The 18,698-nt window shown below is 47.1% G+C and overlaps 3 protein-coding genes and 1 pseudogene across 3 annotated transcripts in view; 1 reads left to right on the forward strand and 3 right to left on the reverse strand.

The window, feature by feature from the left end:
- Positions 1-18,698, reverse strand: part of LOC140119845 (uncharacterized) — a 403,197-nt gene that overhangs the window by 232,869 nt on the left and 151,630 nt on the right. The gene's annotated exons all lie outside the window — the stretch shown is intronic.
- LOC140116889 (uncharacterized) overlaps positions 1-18,698 on the forward strand; it is a 448,339-nt gene that overhangs the window by 108,509 nt on the left and 321,132 nt on the right. The window lies entirely within an intron of this gene.
- Positions 1-18,698, reverse strand: part of LOC140119964 (uncharacterized) — a 50,426-nt gene that overhangs the window by 12,283 nt on the left and 19,445 nt on the right. The window lies entirely within an intron of this gene.
- Positions 1,360-2,516, reverse strand: LOC140119751 (nucleolar protein 10-like; annotated as a pseudogene).

Raw genomic sequence — 18,698 nt, forward strand, 5'->3', positions numbered from 1 at the left:
GGTGGTAGTTGCCTCTATTCTACGTGAGGATAGCCCTTTTTCTAACTTTTATTGCCCCAATATGCTAATTTTCTAAAGAGGCTACCGGGTACGTTGAGTAGCCGGAGCTGAGGCTACACAGCGCGGCTACTCCACGCCCCAGTAGCCTCTTTAGAAAATTATCATATTAGGGCAATAAAAGTTAAAAGTGTGAGATAAAGTCCTGGGCACAGTCAGGAGTTACAAGTAGAAAATAATTGGGGTCTTGAGATAAAGAAGATATAAGATTAATAATGTAAACTTGTTTTGCAGAGACAGATTTATATTTTTTCCCATATGTGATGATGGAGGAGTCTAGGTGACCTCACACCTGCTCTGTCCTCTATAATCAGGAAGGTCTCCTCTTACCTGGTGATGTGAGGGGCTGGTGGTCCACCATCATGATGTCCTTGTACTGGTCCTTGTGTCCTTCTATATACTCCCACTCCTCCATGGAGAAATAGACAGTGACGTCCTGACACCTTATAGGAACCTGACACCCACAATGACACAGTCATCACCCAGACACCTCCCTTGTGTTATTTTACAATGTCCCAGCATTCCCGGCAGCGCTCACCTCTCCGCTCAGCAGCTCAGTGATCCTGGAGGTAAGTTCTAGGATCTTCTGCTCATTTATCAGTGAATAAGGTAATGGCTCAATGGCAAAGCTCTGGATCAAACCTTTAGATACATTGGAAGTCACACACTCACCAGACGACTTCTTCACTACTGTGTAATCCTGTGTATGGGGAGACACTGATCACTACATAGATCCTAAGAATCCTTCACCTCTCCAGTCATTTCCCGCTGTTATTCCTAGAGATAAGAGCCGTGTCCTGGGAGACTCTCACCTCTCCGGTTATCAAGGAGATCATCTCCAGGGTGAGCTCCAGGATCCTGGCCGCCATCTGCTCTCTGTCCTTCTCCATCCCTGGTGGGCCCTTCACTATCATGATGTCCTTGATGATGGACTGATCCTTGTGTCCTTCTATATACTCCCACTCCTCCATGGAGAAATAGACAGTGACGTCCTGACACCTTATAGGAACCTGACACACACAATGACACAGTCATCACCCAGACCCCTCCCTTGTGTTATTGTACAATGTCCCAGCATTCCCGGCAGCGCTCACCTCTCCGCTCAGCAGCTCAGTGATCCTGGAGGTAAGTTCTAGGATCTTCTGCTCATGTATCAGTGAATGAGGTGGAGGCTCGGTGATGGGGCTCTGGGTCCATCCTCCTGACACACGGGGGGTCACACACTCACCAGACGACTTCTTCACTACTGTGTAATCCTGCGTATGGGGAGACACTGATCACTACATAGATCCTAAGAATCCTTCACCTCTCCAGTAATTTCCCGCTGTTATTCCTGTATTTTTCATAAGTGAATGGATTGACATCACTTTCACCTTATGGTATAACCGTATATCGATAAAATAACCATGCATATACGCCCGAAGCATGGCTGATCCAATGAGATGGGTCAATCCAAGGTCTTCCAGTTCCCTTTTGGTGACAAACTTGTAGTCATCATAGACTGTGCTTTCCGGATTTTCCTCCAATTCTTCTGTCACGTTGTCCAAGAATGAGCACCACTTCGGAGCATGTCCCAGTGCCGGAACATAATACACATTCATTTTCGAAGCTTCGTTACCCGTGAACAGCATTCCTGAATTCGGATAAAGGCACATTTCATTCACTGCAGACGGGGGTTCAATAAAGGTCAAAAGCTTTCCATTATCTTTGTTCCACATTTTGATAATCCTAGGGTCGGATGATATAATCAGCTCCATTGGATCGTGAAACTGGATGGATTTGATGGGGAGCCCGTACTGGTGATCCTTTACAGTAAGTGGCCGGTTGGGGCGGAGATCGTACAGCAGAACCTGTCCAGTACTAGTGCCGACAGCCATGTGTAGAGGTCCATTAAACTTCAGGGAAGTGACAGCGGGTAGGCCATTAATCTCTGTATCCTCTGACACACAGCCCATCACATAGTCCAGGATCCGGACACGGCTCCTTATCCGGGGGTCCCAGCACTCCACTTTACCCTCACCTGAACCGGCAGCAAATAAGTGGTGGTCAGGATTGATGTCGCAAACGTTGATAAGTGAAGCTTCAGTTTGGAGGGAATCAGGAAGCGGCTCCAACAAAGTACACGTCACAGCTTGGGAAAGGTAGGAAAAATCCCGGCCAAACTTTGGTATCCTGAACTTGTAGTAGTAGCCGTGCTGCGAGTGGAACTCTATATATTGGTCACTGTGGAGGAAGAGGAGCTTGGAGTCTTCTGATAAGATCTCAAATTTAACCACTTCAGAATCCATGCACCTCTAAAACTTCATGGACAGATGGTAAGTGTCATAACAGCGCACCCGAGGCCTGCATGTGCCAGTGGTGAGAATGTACTGCCCATCTCTGGATATCCGGAGACTGGTGCACACCGTGGGCATTTCAAAGTCTTGGATGAGCTCAATCCTTCTGTGAAGATCGATATCTTTTTTCAGTAGTTTTCGCTACCTGCGATCAGAGAGCCACTCCAGCAGCGACTTCCCGCAGCTCGGATATAGATCTTGACACCTGCATCGTTATATTGTGCGGGGACTAGAGGCCGCTCATCACCGGATCACAAGCCGAGCGCTGATCCTGGACTGTGCGATGGGCTGTGTGTCAGAGGATACAGAGATTAATGGCCTACCCGCTGTCACTGCCCCGAAGTTTAATGGACCTCTACACATGGCAGTCGGCACTAGTACTGGACAGGTTCTGCTGTCGATCTCCGCTCCAGCCGCATGCTTACTGTAAAGGATCACCAGAACGGGCTCCCCATCAAATCCATCCAGTTTCTCGATCCAATGGAGCTGATTATATCAGCCGACCCTAGGATTATCAAAATGTTGAACACAGATAATGGAAAAGTTTTGACCTTTATTGAACCCTTGTCTGCAGTGAATGAAATGTGCCGTTATCCGAATTCAGGAATGCTGATCACGGGTAACGAAGCTTCAAAAATGAATGTGTATTATGTTCCGGCACTGGGCCCTGCTCCGAAGTGGTGCTCATTCTTGGACAACCTGACGGAAGAATTGGAGGAAAACCCGGAAAGCACAGTCTATGATGACTACAAGTTTGTCACCAAAAGGGAACTGGAAGACCTTGGATTGACCCATCTCATTGGATCAGCCATGCTTCGGGCGTATATGCATGGTTATTTTATCGATATACGGTTATACCATAAGGCGAAAGTGATGTCAATCCATTCACTTATGAAGAATACAGGAAGAAGAAGATAAGACAAAAGATTGAGGAGACTTGGGCTCAGCGGGTCCAGATTAACAAACTACCCAAGAGCTCGCTCTCTATTCCTAGAGATAAGAGCCGTGTCCTGGGAGACTCTCACCTCTCCGGTTATCAAGGAGATCATCTCCAGGGTGAGCTCCAGGATCCTGGCCGCCATCTGCTCTCTGTCCTTCTCCCGGATCCCTGGTGGATCATTGATGGAAAGGATCATCTTTAGGAGAAACCTCTGGGAGTCCTGGATCTATAGAACCTGAGGAAACATGAGAAGAACTAAGAGCAAACTCTATATGAAGCAATTGTGTCCATGACATGTGTGATGTGACAGATGGGGATTCTCCAGACACTGGAGGGGAGGTCACTGGACTGAGGGAGGAGTGATGGCGCTGGACTGTGCCGCTCCTCACTAATAGCACATACTGGACCCCACATGGAGGGACCTGGAGCATGCTGGGAGTTGTAGTCGCTCCATATAGTGTGTGCTCTCCTGGAGCATGCTGGGAGTTGTAATCCCCTCCATATAGTGTGTGCTCTCCTGGAGCATGCTGGGAGTTGTAGTCCCCTCCATATAGTGTGTGTGCTCCTGGAGCATGCTGGGAGTTATAGTCCCTCCATATAGTGTGTGAGCTCCTGGAGCATGCTGGGAGTTGTAGTCCCTCTATGCAGTGTGTGAGCTCCTGGAGCATGCTGGGAGTTGTAGTCCCTCCATGTACTGTGTGTTCTCCTGGAGCAAGCTGGGAGTTGTAGTCCCTCCATATAGTGTCTGCGCTCCTGGAGCATGCTGGAAGTTGTAGTCCCTCCATATAGTGTGTGCGCTCCTGGAGCATGCTGGGAGTTGTAGTCCCTCCATATAGTGTCTGCGCTCCTGGAGCCTGGTGGGAGTTGTAATCCCTCCATATAGTGTGCGCGCTCCTGTAGCATGTTGGGAGTTGTAGTAACTCCATATAGTGTGTGTGCTCCTGGAGCATGCTGGGAGTTGTAGTCCCTCCATATAGTGTGTGTGCTCCTGGAGCATGCTGGGAGTTGTAGTCCCTCCATACAGTGTGTGTGCTCCTGGAGCATGCTGGGAGTTGTAGTTTCTCCTCTGGTCACTTACCTCTTCTCTCCTCAGTGCAGGACACTCTCTACCTCACACATTTCCTCCTGCTCACTATCCACTAGTCATGTGACCCGGGAGTGTGATGTCACTGAGGGGCGGGACCTCCTGTTCACTATCCACTAGTCATGTGACCAGGGGAGTGTGATGTCGTTTAAGGGGCGGGGCTCCCGGGAGGACAGGAAGCAGCAGTGTGTATAGAGAGAGAGGGGGGGGAGGGCAGAGACACACTGTATACAGTATAGGTGTGGGGTGTATATATGACTATGTATGTAGCTGTATATATATGTTTCTGTATACAGTATAGGTGTGGGATGTATATATGACTATGTTTGTAGCTGTATATATATATCTCTGTATACAGTGTAGGTGTGGGGTGTATATATGACTGTATGTAGCTGTATATATATGTCTGTATACAGTATAGGTGTGGGGTGTATATATGTCTATGTATGTAGCTGTATATATATGTCTGTATACAGTATAGGTGTGGGGTGTATATATGTCTATGTATGTAGCTGTATATGTCTGTATACAGTATAGGTGTTGGGTGTATATATGTCTATGTATGTAGCTGTATATATATGTCTGTATACAGTATAGGTGTGGGGTGTATATATGACTATGTATGTAGCTGTATATGTATGTCTGTATACAGTATAGGTGTGGGATGTATATATGACTATGTATGAAGCTGTATATATGTCTGTATACAGTATAGGTGTGGGGTGTATATATGATTATGTATGTAGCTGTATATATATGTCTGTATACAGTATAGGTGTGGGATGTATATATGACTATGTATGTAGCTGTATATATATGTCTCTGTATAAAGTATAGGTGTGGGGTGTATATATGACTATGTATGTAGCTGTATATATGTCTGTATACAGTAAAGATGTGGGATGTATATATGACTATATATGTAGCTATATATATATATATATACACTCACCGGCCACTTTATTAGGTACACCTGTCCAACTGCTCGTTAACACTTAATTTCTAATCAGCCAATCACATGGCGGCAACTCAGTGCATTTAGGCATGTAGACATGGTCAAGACAATCTCCTGCAGTTCAAATCAGTATGGGGAAGAAAGGTGATTTGAGGCCTTTGAACGTGGCATCGATGTTGGTGCCAGAAGGGCTGGTCTGAGTATTTCAGAAACTGCTGATCGACTGGGATTTTCATGCACAACCATCTCTAGGGTTTACAGATGTTAAAGATATTACACTGGACTCAGACGCCATCTTACATATTGTCGGACATTTTAAAGATTCAGCATTATTTCACATAACTTTGTGTAGTGATAACTAAGTTTGGGTGTTTCCCTCTGCAAACAAAGACTTAGTGCTCACTAGCACCACCTAGTGGAAGGTATCCAGGTGGACATCTGGACATTTGGTTTATGTGAAGTTTCAGTATTTGCATGTAGCCAATAGTATTAGACTCCTTTGTGTGCTTACATCCAATAGTGTTACATTTCCTGGGTGAGAACACCCAATTATAGTTGTTGCTTTCCTACTTACACGCCTTATGTAAAGTACCTTATGCTTTTCTATAAATGTGTCAGTCCCACAATAAAGTAGAAGTCTTGTTTGCTAACTTCCTGCAAGGACAGGTCTTGTCTTTTCTTTCAAGTTAGCCAAATTCCAGCGCTGGACACAGACTCATTTAATTCGGAACTCACTTTTGCAACGTGGACGAGGATGGTTAAAGCCTCGTGAATCAAAAGACCCTTATGGTCATATCTCCTTGATAATTGACGCCCGACGCGGGGCTCAGGTGTGGACAGCTGACCACTGAGGCAAGCTTCATATTAGTCTGTGCCGCTCTTGTGAACTGAACTGACAATGGTGCACCCGAGGTAAGCAATTTAAAATTACCTTGATATGTCACTTCACTTCATGGAATGGTTAGACAGAGTAAGGTTGCCTGTGTGTGTGTGCAATTTATTTAAACTGTTCACTATAACCTGAGTTCACTGTAATGATAATAAAGGACCCTTGCAAAGTGTGTTATAAAACTTTTTGAGAACCTGTGTGTGTTGTAGAGAAAGGTCTGCAGTGCCCTCTTGTGGATTGTTGAGATAGTTCAGAAAGTTTGTGATGGTGGAGATTTTTGTTCATGTAAGCGCGGATAGAATCTGGAAGTTTGCAGAGACAAATTCTGGCCAAATTTACGTATCGTTCCTTCGGGATTGATGCGGCCCCGTGATGCGGAAAGGACAGTAGAGGCAGGAAGGACACTGACAGGAATTTTACAGTTGAGGGTTCTCCTTGATTTCTGAAATATTGTGTGAAGGTCTCTAATTTGTACTTACTGATAGTTAGTGGGGTAGTCTGGAGCTGTATGTACGGAGGATATCTATAGCCCTTGAACAAAATGAGGTATTCCACAGATTCCACAAAATGGGTAGTGAGCAAAGTAAGACTGTAGCTGGACACTGCAGACCTAAAAAGGCAACTGACATAGTGTCACACAGGAAAGGTAAAGAGTGGGTAAAAGGAAGTTATGAGGTATTGAAGTTTTTGGGTATGTTAGATGATTCCCTGAGTGTGCAGAGGTAGGAGACAGCACTTGATGTAAATGGTGGCTGTCTCAAAGACAAAAAGTGGCACACCCAGGCAGAAGGTTGTTTTGATGTAAGTAGAGAGTTAATGACAAAGGAAAGTGGATGGGGTTGATTACTGGAGACTTAGACCAGTGACTATGGACGGACCAGGACAGAGGGACAGGAATCCTAGAGAGTGCTCATTAAAAAAAAAAAAAAAGAAAAGAAAAATCTTTTGGAATGCAGACCAGCACCCTCTTAGACTCCACCCCCGTATATGGGGGGTTAGAGAAGATGACACGCCCTACCATCTTTTAGTGGTGGCCATCTTAAGACAGTATATTCTTTTCAAGTCCCCGAAAGTTAATTGCCTATAACTCTACACTGTAGGCTGGTTGTAGGATAGCAGCAGCTTCACCCTTGAGGCATCCTGGCGGATGTTTGAAATAAATGCCGGCAGGTGAATATTTTCACCAATTTCAAACATTTGCTAAGGGTCTTGAGTGTGCAACGCTGTTTGTTTATTTTATTTTTTTAGTTTTAAACTTATTTGATCTTGACAATTGCAGAAAAATTACTAGAAAAAGTGTTGCAATGTCTCTGGTACCTGCTTTCTGGAGTTGAAAGAGTTAATCAGGGGGAGATCTGTGGGCAGCTGGGCTTTGCTTTGTCTTATCTATGTCTGTGAGAAGTGGCCTTGAAGCACACAGAAAGCATCTGTGTTGAGTGGGGGAAACAGAGCTGACAATCTAAAAGACTTAAAGGAATTTGCTTGTGATAAGAATACAAAGAGACACACTCTAGGAAACGTAGACGGCCCCAACAGGGCGGGACAAGGGGGGGGGGGTGGTAATGGACAAGGATGTCAGCAAGAACAGTCCCCCTCTTCTGAAAGCCCCCCCCAAATAGAGTTAGTGCCTTTCATTGTAGAACTCTTCCCTGTTGGCAAATGTTTTCCTCTCTGTGCCCCTACATGAGGATTGCCAGTACCTATTTGCCTTTACCAGTGTAGTATTCCAGTATATCTGATGCAGATTCCCACAAGGGGGGTAAAACTCCCCCAGCCAGTACTCCATACTACACGACCCTACAGGGAGTAGACTAGCCCCTTACTGGATGTTCTCCTTTTCAGTATGCGGAGAACCTACTGTTTTTGTTTGCCAGAATGCATTTATTGACCTTATGCAAAGTTTCCGGAGACAAACTCCAGTACTGCCAGGAGAAGGTGGTCTTCCTAGGCCACTGCTTCTCAGCCACAGGCAGACACCTGATAGAGGAAAGAAAGCTGGCAGTCCAGAATATGCCCCTGCCCTGAGGCCCTAAGCCTCTTCACATGTTTCTAGGACTGGCCAGCTCCTGCAGCCTGGGATAAGGTCTGCTGCCTCCAGCCTGATGTTGCCCCTTGATAATTGAATTGCCTCTTCTCCATTTGCCCTTAGTCAGGAGGCAGTTGATGCATTCTATAGCCTTAAGGTGGCAAATCCTGTCTGCCCCGGCCCTAGGCACATTCCACTGAATCAAACTTTTGGTTTATTTTGCATTGAGTATCTAGGCCACGCCACAGGTGTCTAGTCCAGGAACGTGGTGGCCTCCCCAGTGGCCCATTATTAGGCCCGGTTAGACTCAGTCATGAGGGGAGCCCCTCAGGTGTCAGTAGCTGCAGCCAGCAATCTGCTCAGCAAGGCCAGTGAGTTACAGTGCAAACCCCACATACCTTGCACGGTGTCCTCACCCAAGCATGTGAGCCAGGGCCAGACAGCTCAGACTCCAGTGTGCACTCCTGATTCCCCAGGATACACTGATAAGGTGCACAGCTCTGAATCCTTCGTTCTATCGCCAGTCTTCCAGGATTCAGAGAGGGGGGAGAGAAGGGTGATTAACCCAGATGTTGAGTTTTTTTCTCATAGATGGCTCCAGGTCTGCAGGAGAAGATAGACGGTTTTACACTGGATATGCAGTGGTCAGTGGCGCACATGAGGTAGTACAAGCAGAACCACTCCCTCCACACAGGTCAGCGCAGGAGGTGAAGTGATGGCACTCAGGGAAGTGCTACAGCTGGTGGAAGGTAAAAGGGCAAACATCTATTCTCAAGGTATAGTTCTGGGGTCTAAACACGACTATGAACCCTTATAGAAGGCTAGAGATTTCCTCACCTCTGCAGGGACCCCCTTTAAGCATGGCACGCTGGGTAAAGAGCTCATGGATGCTCTCTTACTTCCACAAGAGGTGGGGATAGTAAAACTAAAAGCACACACAATTTGGTAACTCCACAAGCCAAGGGCAAGTATGTGGCTGACGGGATGGCGAAGGCAGCTGCACAGATGGAGCCCAGAGACTGTCCTGAAGTCTCAGCGCTGAGTTCTGAGCTAAAAGTTTGATCCACAAGTGTTCCAGTCCCTGGTGGCCCGAGGGTCATCAGAAGTGAAGGGAGTGTGGAGGAAAGCTGGAGCCCAGATGCCTATGGGACCTGGATGCTGGGAGAGAGGGTGTGCCTGCCCAGAGCCCTGCACCCGACAGTAAGTCAAGTAGCCTACGGACACATACACATCCAAAATGGCCATGCTAGTGCTCATAAACCATCAGTGGTTTGCCCCGGGCATTACTACCCCTGTCACTAGACTAGTGAAAGCCTTTATAGTCTGTGCCCGCCACAACCCGGGTAAGGTGGTAAAGACCCCACGGAAGGTGACACCTAAGCTGCTGTATCCCTTCCAGAGACTGCAGACGGATTTTATCCAGCTACCAAAAAGTGGTACGTAGGAATACGTGCCTGTGTGCATTGATCTCTTTTCAGGGTGGCCAGAAGCTTCTCCCATGACCAAGGCTACTGCCAGAGCTGCAGCCAAGAAGTTGGTGAGTGAGATTTTTCTGCAGGTTTGGACTTCCAGAGACCATAGAGTCCGGTCGCAGAACCCACTTCACTGGACAGGTAAAGACCTGAAACCTTGTCCCTCCTGCACAGCCCTTACCCTTCCAGAATTAGTTGTGGGTTTGAGAGAATAAATGGCACTCTTAAGTTAGAGATCCGGGAGGCCATGGAAGTAACAGGGAAACCATGGCGTGAGTGCTTTCCTGCTGCCCACCATACAGTTAGGAACACCCCCAACAGAAAGATGGGATTGTCCCCTTTGAAGTATTTTTTGGCTATGCACCCAGACTAGGCCCCTACTTCCCATAGACCCTATAGCTGATGGCAGGAAACCAGGTGGAACATGCCATACAGTTGAGCCAGGCCTTGAAAAAGGTCGGCAAAAGTGTTTCTGATTACTTTTTCAGATCCAGACAGAGACCTCAGGACGCATAACCTGAAGCCCGGAGACTACGTGGTGGTAAAGAGACGCACCAGAGAGACAGTCTGGAGCCTCACTACGACGGTCCTTTCCAAGTCCTGCTGACCAGTGCCACGGCTGTGAAGCTAGAGGGAAGTCAGCACGCTTCCAACACTTACTATTGCAAACTTATTCTTCTTGCTAGCTGGTTTCTTCTGAGTGACTGTATGCTCAGGGACACCCCAACCATGACTATCACTGTATCTATAGGGGTGACCAGGATGCCCCCAGGGTAGGAGACTTTACCTACGGTTGGTGCACCAAGACAATGACCTTCTTTAACATTGACAGCACAGGTAACCCTGTATTAGCAGTGTCTGATGTGTACTGGATTTGTGGGGATAGGAGAGTCAGGCCAGGCCTAGAGGCTGGGAAGGTGAGTGTACGGTGATAACACTTGTGTATTCCTTCCTCGTGATCCCCAGGGATAAGTTTGATCAGACACATAAGAAAAGGTGGAGAATCCCAAAGGATTCTGGAGGTCTGAGAGGAGCACCTAGATGACAACGTTTATATAGATACAGTGGGAGCACCAAGGGGGGTCCCAGATGAGTACAAGGCCCACAATCAGATATGGGCAGGTCTAGAGTCCATTATTCCCCAGATAGCTATGAGCAAAGATGTTGGTTGGGTTAACTGGTTGTATTGTAATCAACAGAGATTTGTGAATTATACCGGAGATGCTTCCCAGAACCGCATGGCTTTGGACATGATCCTTGCTGAGAAGGGAGGAGTCTGTAAGATGGTGGGAGTGGCTTGTCGCATATACATCCCAGATGACATCGCCCCCTATGGATCCATTACCCATGCACTTGAAGAGATTGAAGGACTGTCTAGGGAACTCGAGAGAAACTCTGGGGTGGACACTTTGTCCTTCACTTTGTGGTTGGGGGATTGGAAGGGTTTCCTTTAAGTGGGGGTGATATTGGGGATTGTGATTTTGCTCTCGTCACTTATTGCGTGTTGTGTGGTCTCCCTCATCAAGTCCACCATGTCCCAGATGGCCGTCCAGGTGGTAAGAACCATGACAGGAGAAGTCCCGGTGTGGAGGATACCGTCTTGTTGAAGAACCAGCCTGTTAATAAACCCAGAAACTATGGAAACACAATTATGTAATTTGAGTATGCAGGCCTGTAACCCCCGAGTGACTGGCCTCCAGGGGATCTGGTGAAGAGTTAACAAGTCCAGCAGGTAAGGGCTTAGCCTACCTGTATGTACCTGGGGTTTGAGGAGGTCACTCTGGACAACAGTTACAGGCCATGCAAAGCTCAAAAGGGGGGGAAATGTTAAAGATATTACACTGGACTCAGACGCCATCTTACATATTGTCGGACATTTTAAAGATTCAGCATTATTTCACATAACTTTGTGTAGTGATAACTAAGTTTGGGTGTTTCCCTCTGCAAACAAAGACTTAATGCTCACTAGCACCACCTAGTGGAAGGTATTCAGGTGGACATCTGGACATTTGGTTTATGTGAAGTTTCAGCATTTGCATGTAGCCAATAGTATTAGACTCCTTTGTGTGCTTACATCCAATAGTGTTACATTTCCTGGGTGAGAACACCCAATTATAGTTGCTGCTTTCCTACTTACACGCCTTATGTAAAGTACCTTATGGTTTTCTATAAATGTGTCCCACAATAAAGTAGCAGTCTTGTTTGCTAACTTCCTGCAAGGACAGGTCTTGTCTTTTCTTTCAAGTTAGCCAAATTCCAGCGCTGGACACAGACTCATTTAATTCGGAACTCACTTTTGCAATGTGGACGAGGATGGTTAAAGCCTCGTGAATCAAAAGACCCTTATGGTCATATCTCCTTGATACAGAGAATGGTCCGAAAAAGAAAAAACATCCAGTGAGCGGCAGTTCTGTGGGCGGAAATGCCTTGTTGATGCCAGAGGTCAGAGGAGAATGGGCAGACTGGTTTGAGCTGATAGAAAGGCAACAGTGACTCAAATCGCCACCCGTTACAACCAAGGTAGGCAGAAGAGCATCTCTGAACGCACCGTACGTCGAACTTTGAGGCAGATGGGCTACAGCAGCAGAAGACCACACCGGGTGCCACTCCTTTCAGCTAAGAACAGGAAACTGAGGCTACAATTTGCACAAGCTCATCGAAATTGGACAGTAGAAGATTGGAAAAACGTTGCCTGGTCTGATGAGTCTCGATTTCTGCTGCGACATTCGGATGGTAGGGTCAGAATTTGGCGTCAACAACATGAAAGCATGGATCCATCCTGCCTTGTATCAGCAGCTCAGGCTGGTGGTGGCGGTGTCATGGATCCATCCTGCCTTGTATCAGCAGCTCAGGCTGGTGGTGGCGGTGTCATGGATCCATTCTGCCTTGTATCAGCGGTTCAGGCTGGTGGTGGTGGTGTCATGGTGTGGGGAATATTTTCTTGGCACTCTTTGGGCCCCTTGGTACCAATTGAGCATCGTTACAATGCCACAGCCTACCTGAGTATTGTTGCTGACCATGTCCATCCCTTTATGACCACAATGTACCCAACATCTGATGGCTACTTTCAGCAGGATAATGCGCCATGTCATAAAGCTGGAATAATCTCAGACTGGTTTCTTGAACATGACAATGAGGTCACTGGACTCAAATGGCCTCCACAGTCACCAGATCTCAATCCAATAGAGCATCTTTGGGATGTGGTGGAACGGGAGATTCGCATCATGGATGTGCAGCCGACAAATCTGCGGCAACTGTGTGATGCCATCATGTCAATATGGAGCAAAATCTCTGAGGAGCTTCCAGCACCTTGTTGTATCTATGCCACAAACAATTGAGACAGTTCTGAAGGCAAAAGGGGGTTCAACCCGTTACTAGCATGGTGTACCTAATAAAGTGGCCGGTGAGTGTATATACAGCTACATACATAGTCATATATACACCCCACACCTATACTGTATACAGAGACATATACATACAGCTAAAAAAACTAGTGGACATGGAGTGCCCACGGTAAAGCATGGGGATAGTGGTGGGTGGTTGCTGGGGATGTGGGTATTACAGCGGATGCTGGCCCCTGATTAGATATAATCTTGTGTAACCGGTAAGGGCTGAGGGATCGGGGCGTCTCCGGTTTGTGTGCCTGGGTGTTGGCGGCGATTGCCTTTATCTTGAAATTATATGGGTGATGTGATGCGGATCTTCTTCATTAAGCAGGCAATAAAGGGTTTGAAGCAGGATTTAGCGCGGCAGGAGTTCCATGCTAGTGCGACTCTTATCCCTCCTGGATTCTGTGTGTCGGGATGTGTTAGAGGTTTTTGGGCCCTTCGGACCTTTTTTGGAGCTGGTCTTGCCTAGCGCAGCAGCCTGCTATATGAGGACGTTTCCGTGTCAGCTGGGGCTCTGCGGTTCTAAATTCGACGTTCTAAGACAGATGGGACTGGGTGTCATTGTGCCTGGTGGACGGGTTGTTTCGCATCCGATGGCAGCAGTGGAAACAGGGGGGGTTCAGTTTCTGTCACATGCGATTGCTTGCCTTACGCGTTTCGAGTTTACTGTAGTTTTTAAAAAAGTGCTGGAGGCTGCCGGCCTCCCTCTCGGGGAGTTTGGTAAACATTCTTTTCGGATTGGCGCTGCAACTACTGCAAGCAAACTGGGTCTCTTGAGTGCAGATGTACAAAGAGTAGGGCGTTGGCGGTCAGATTGCTTTGCTAGATATATATGCCCTGATCTGCTTATTAATTGATTCTTTTGTTCCTTAATTCTCATCCCACGGTTTGGATTTTGGACCATTCTTTCATCTACTGGGCTGAGCAGTGGGCGATGGTACGACTGGGTGGAATATCGCTCTTTTTAAGGTTAACAACTTTAAGGTTGTTTTACCCTTATAAACTACCACTATGCTTTCGTACAGTGTCTGGCAACATTGTAATGATGTTGTTGTGATGTACAGAAGCCATGAATGTGTAACATCCCCTACCGGGACCTAGCTTTTTCTTGTGGGCCCGCAGGCAGCCGAAATACCAGAGTGTTATTGCGGCCTTGGACACGCTGTGGTCACGGTGCTTGGTATGGGGACCAGAGGGCTGTCCTACAGCCTGGCAGGTCTCCAGCAGGTGGTGTGTACAAGAAATAAGGAGGGAGAGGCCGATGTACTGGTTCTACCAAAACACGATTAACAGGAGATTCTGGTTGCTGGAGTGGTTAAACTTGGTGGAAAAGGGTGCTTCTTCCACAGCAAAACATGTACAGGATGCATTTGTACATTATACATTGCTATATACAGTCTTCTGCAGTCAGGGTCTGTGGTTTGAATATGCCAGAATCTCACACAGGGACAGGACGGCAGTGAAAGGGTCAGGTCCGGACTGGAGCACATACAAGTTTAGAGCAGATAAGACAAGGAGACCTGGAGGAGGAGGCACAAGACTCAATTCTTGAGCTGTTTGATGTGCTGAGAACCCAGCAGGCACCTTCACATCCCAGATAAGTGGCAGATAAATCACAGGACTCTGAGAACTGGAAGTTGTAGCAGCAGTAATAATTCAACAAGCCGCCTGTAGAGAATGTGTCCCTTAACATGCTTCTAGGCTGGGGCCCTGTCATTGCGGGCCCCGTAGCAGCTGATATCCTATTACATATACACATACACCACCTCCCCTCCTATTACATATACACATACACCACCTCCCCTCCTATTACATATACACCTCCTCCCCTCCTGTTACATATACACATACACCACCTCCTCTCCTATTACATATACACATACACCACCTCTTCTCCTATTACATATACACATACACATCCTCCCCTCCTGTTACATATATATACATACACCACCTCCCCTCCTGTTACATATATATACATACACCACCTCTTCTGCTATTACATATACACATACACCACCTCTTCTGCTATTACATATACACATAAACCACCTCTTCTGCTATTACATATACACATACACCACCTCTTCTCCTATTACATATACACCATCTCTTCCACTATTACATATACAGATAAACCTCCTCCTCTCCTATTACATATGCACATACACCACCTCCTCTCCTATTACATATGCAACACCCCTGCAGATGTGGAGACAAGCGAGTGGTTGCGAATAAGGCCCTCTACCTGTCAGGACCCAACTAGTCTCATCAGCTCATCAAGGGATAATGCAGAGATATTTCAGGTAATAGCAGTTGTAGATTCTGCCTGTGTGGGATGGTCTTGCTGTGGTGGGGTACCACCAGGTCGTTCCACAGGTGTGACTAGCCCGCGGTGGCAGCCGAGGTCGAGGTACCTTAGCAGTAGACAGTCGTGTGGTCAGGTTCAATCACAGGGTCACGGCAGGTGGCAGAGATGCAAGGTCAAGTCCAATCCGAGGTCAGCAACGGGAGGTCCAGGCAGATGGGAATGGGAACACAGAACGCAGGAATATGGGAGCAGGAACACATGGGAACTCAGGGGCAGGAACACACAGGAACGCAGGAATATCGCAGGGGAGCTTTCTCAAAGGCATAGGCTCAAAGATCCGGCAGGGTTTGCAGGAACAGGTAGGCTTAAGAAGAATTCCAGAGCCCTTTAAATCTTTTGAAGCTGGCGTGCATACCCTAGGACTCAAGAATGCATGCTCGTGGCCGAGGAAGACAGAACAGGAACCGGGACATGAAATTTGCTCGGCCGCCACGCAAGCGATTGAATTAGACTCCCAAGATCTCTCCTCGGGCCTGAACCCCTTACAGTCGACGAGGAAGAACATCTTCCCTCTCACGGTCTTCATGTCCAGTACCTCTTTTACCTCGTAGACATTCAATGGGTCAGCCTCTGGAGCAGGAGGAGGAAGTTTCCAAGAGAAGTAGTTCAGGATGACCGGTTTCAGGAAGGAAAAACATGGAAGGAGTTTGGGATGCGCATAGTGGGAGGAAGGCGGAGCTTATTCGCCACTGGATTAATGTGCTGTAATACCTCAAACGGTCCCAGGAAACGTGGACCAAGTTTGTAACTGGGGATCTTCAACCGAACATACCTGGAGGACAGCCACACTTTATCCCTGGAAGAGAAGATGGAGGAGACCTGCGTTTCTTATCAACCTGAGTTTTGGTGCGGGCGGATGCCCGAAGCAGGGACTGACGAGTCTGTTCCCAGATGGATTTAAGGTCTGCTGCCAACTCTTCCACAGCAGGAACATCAGCAGACACGGAGAGAGGTAGTCTTTCATACACAACAACGAAAGGAGAGGCACCGGCAGACTCTGAGTCCAGGGATTATATGAGAACTCTGCCCACGGCAGCAAAGTGGACCAGACGTCCTAACGGGCAGAAACAAAATGACGCAGATAACAGCCCAGAGTTTGGTTAACTCTCTCTGGTTTAGTTAACCAGTCCATTAGACTGTGGATGGTATGCAAAGGAGAAGTCCCATTTCACTTGCAGCTTATTACACAGGGATCGCCAGAAGCTGGAGACAAACTGGACCCCTTGGTCCGAGATGATGTGCAACGGAAGTCCATGTAGGCGAAAGATGATGGTGAAGAACTGGATGGCAAGGCGTGGATCAGACGGCAGACCTGGCGGAGGAACAAAATGAGACATTTTAGAAAAACAGTCGGTTACCACCCAGATGACCTTGGCTGATGAAGGCGGCAAGTCTGTGATAAAGTCCATAGCCACATGAGTCCACGGGCAGCTTGGTACCTGCAACGGTAGAGGAAGACCAGCATGTTTGAGACGTGACGGCTTATTCTGGGCACAAGAAACACAGGAACCCACAAAGTCACAAACATCCTTGGCCAGATCAGGCCACCAGTAGAATCGTGAAATGAGGGCGAGAGAGCGCTGCACCCCAGGATGCCCAGCCACATGCGAGCAATGTCCCCAAGTCAGAATTTTCCTCTGGAGAGCAGGTTGTACGTAGGTCTTGCCAGGAGGTAGTTGTCCAAGATCCACAGGCGCGGCCAGTACGAGTCGCTCAGGTGGGATGACATGCTGAGGAAATGGTTCTTCCCCAATGACATCCGAGGCACGACAGAGGCCTTGATGTTCTTCACAGCCGGGCGGTAATGTATAAGGAAATTAAAACGGGAAAAGAAAAGTGACCATCGAGCTTGGTGTGGATTGAGTTGCTGTGCAGTCTGGAGATAAAGAAGGTTTTTATGATCAGTATAGACGCTGACTGGATGACGAGCACCCTCCAGAAGATAAGGCCATTCTTCAAAAGCGAGTTTAATAGCCAGAAGCTCCCGATCACCAATAGAGTAGTTTTGTTCTGCGGCTGAAAAGGTCTTGGAGAAGAACCTACAGGTGTGTGTACGGCCCTTGGGACCCTTGTGTGCGAGTACTGCAGACACCTTGGCAGGATCAAATTGTAGTCCCTTGTCAGGTTTGTCTGCCAGGTTTCCCAAATATTTCCGATTTGCGCCAAATTGCACTGGGATTTTGCCACACGTGATTGGATTGTGCCGCATCGGTGCCGGCTTTTTACACGACAGAAATGGGGGGGGGGGAGGGGATTATGGACGTTCATAGTATCATAGTATATAAGGCTGGAAGGAGACGCAAGTCCATCAAGTCCAACCTTTAAGAATTAAATAAATGTTTTATTCCCATAACCCGTGATATTTTTTCTCTCCAGAAAGGTATCCAGGCCTCTCCATAACATGTACATAGAGTCCGCCATAACAACCTCCTGCGTCAGAGAGTTCCATAGTCTCACTGCTCTTACAGTAAAGAACCTTTGTCTATGGTGATGGTAGAATCGCCTCTCCTCTAGGCGTAGAGGATGCCCCCTTGTCCTGGTTACAGGCCGAGGTATAAAAAGATCTGTGGAGAGATCCTTGTACTGTCCGTTTAGGTATTTGTACATTGTAATGAGGTCTCCCCTCAGTCGTCTTTTTTCTAAACTGAATAATCCCAAATTTTTCTGTCAGTGTATTCTAGTTCCCCCATTCCCCTAATAATCCTGGTTGCTCTCCTCTGCACCCGTTCCAGCTCTACTATATCCTTTTTATACACTGGTGCCCAAAACTGTACACAATATTCCATGTGTGGTCTGACCAGGGATTTGTATAAAGGGCAAAACTATGTCTTTATCATGAGAATCTATTCCTCTCTTGATACATCCCATTATTTTATTTTCTTTAGCAGCAGCCTCCTGGCTCTGGTCACTAAAATTAAGTTTACCATCCACCAATACGCCCAAGTCCTTTTCAGCTTCAGTTTTAACAAGTAATTGACCGTTTAGAACATAATTATACTTTTTGTTTCCATGGCCCAAGTGCATAACTTTACATTTATCTACATTAAACCTCATCAACCATTTCTCTGCCCACTCCTCAAGCTTCCACAAATCCCTCTGTAATGCTAGACTATCGACCTCAGTATTTATTACTTTACACAGCTTAGTATCATCTGCAAATATTGAAACTTGACTGTGTA

Source organism: Engystomops pustulosus, chromosome 2 (genome assembly GCF_040894005.1).
Source record: "Engystomops pustulosus chromosome 2, aEngPut4.maternal, whole genome shotgun sequence".
Classification (NCBI taxonomy): Eukaryota; Metazoa; Chordata; class Amphibia; order Anura; family Leptodactylidae; genus Engystomops; species Engystomops pustulosus.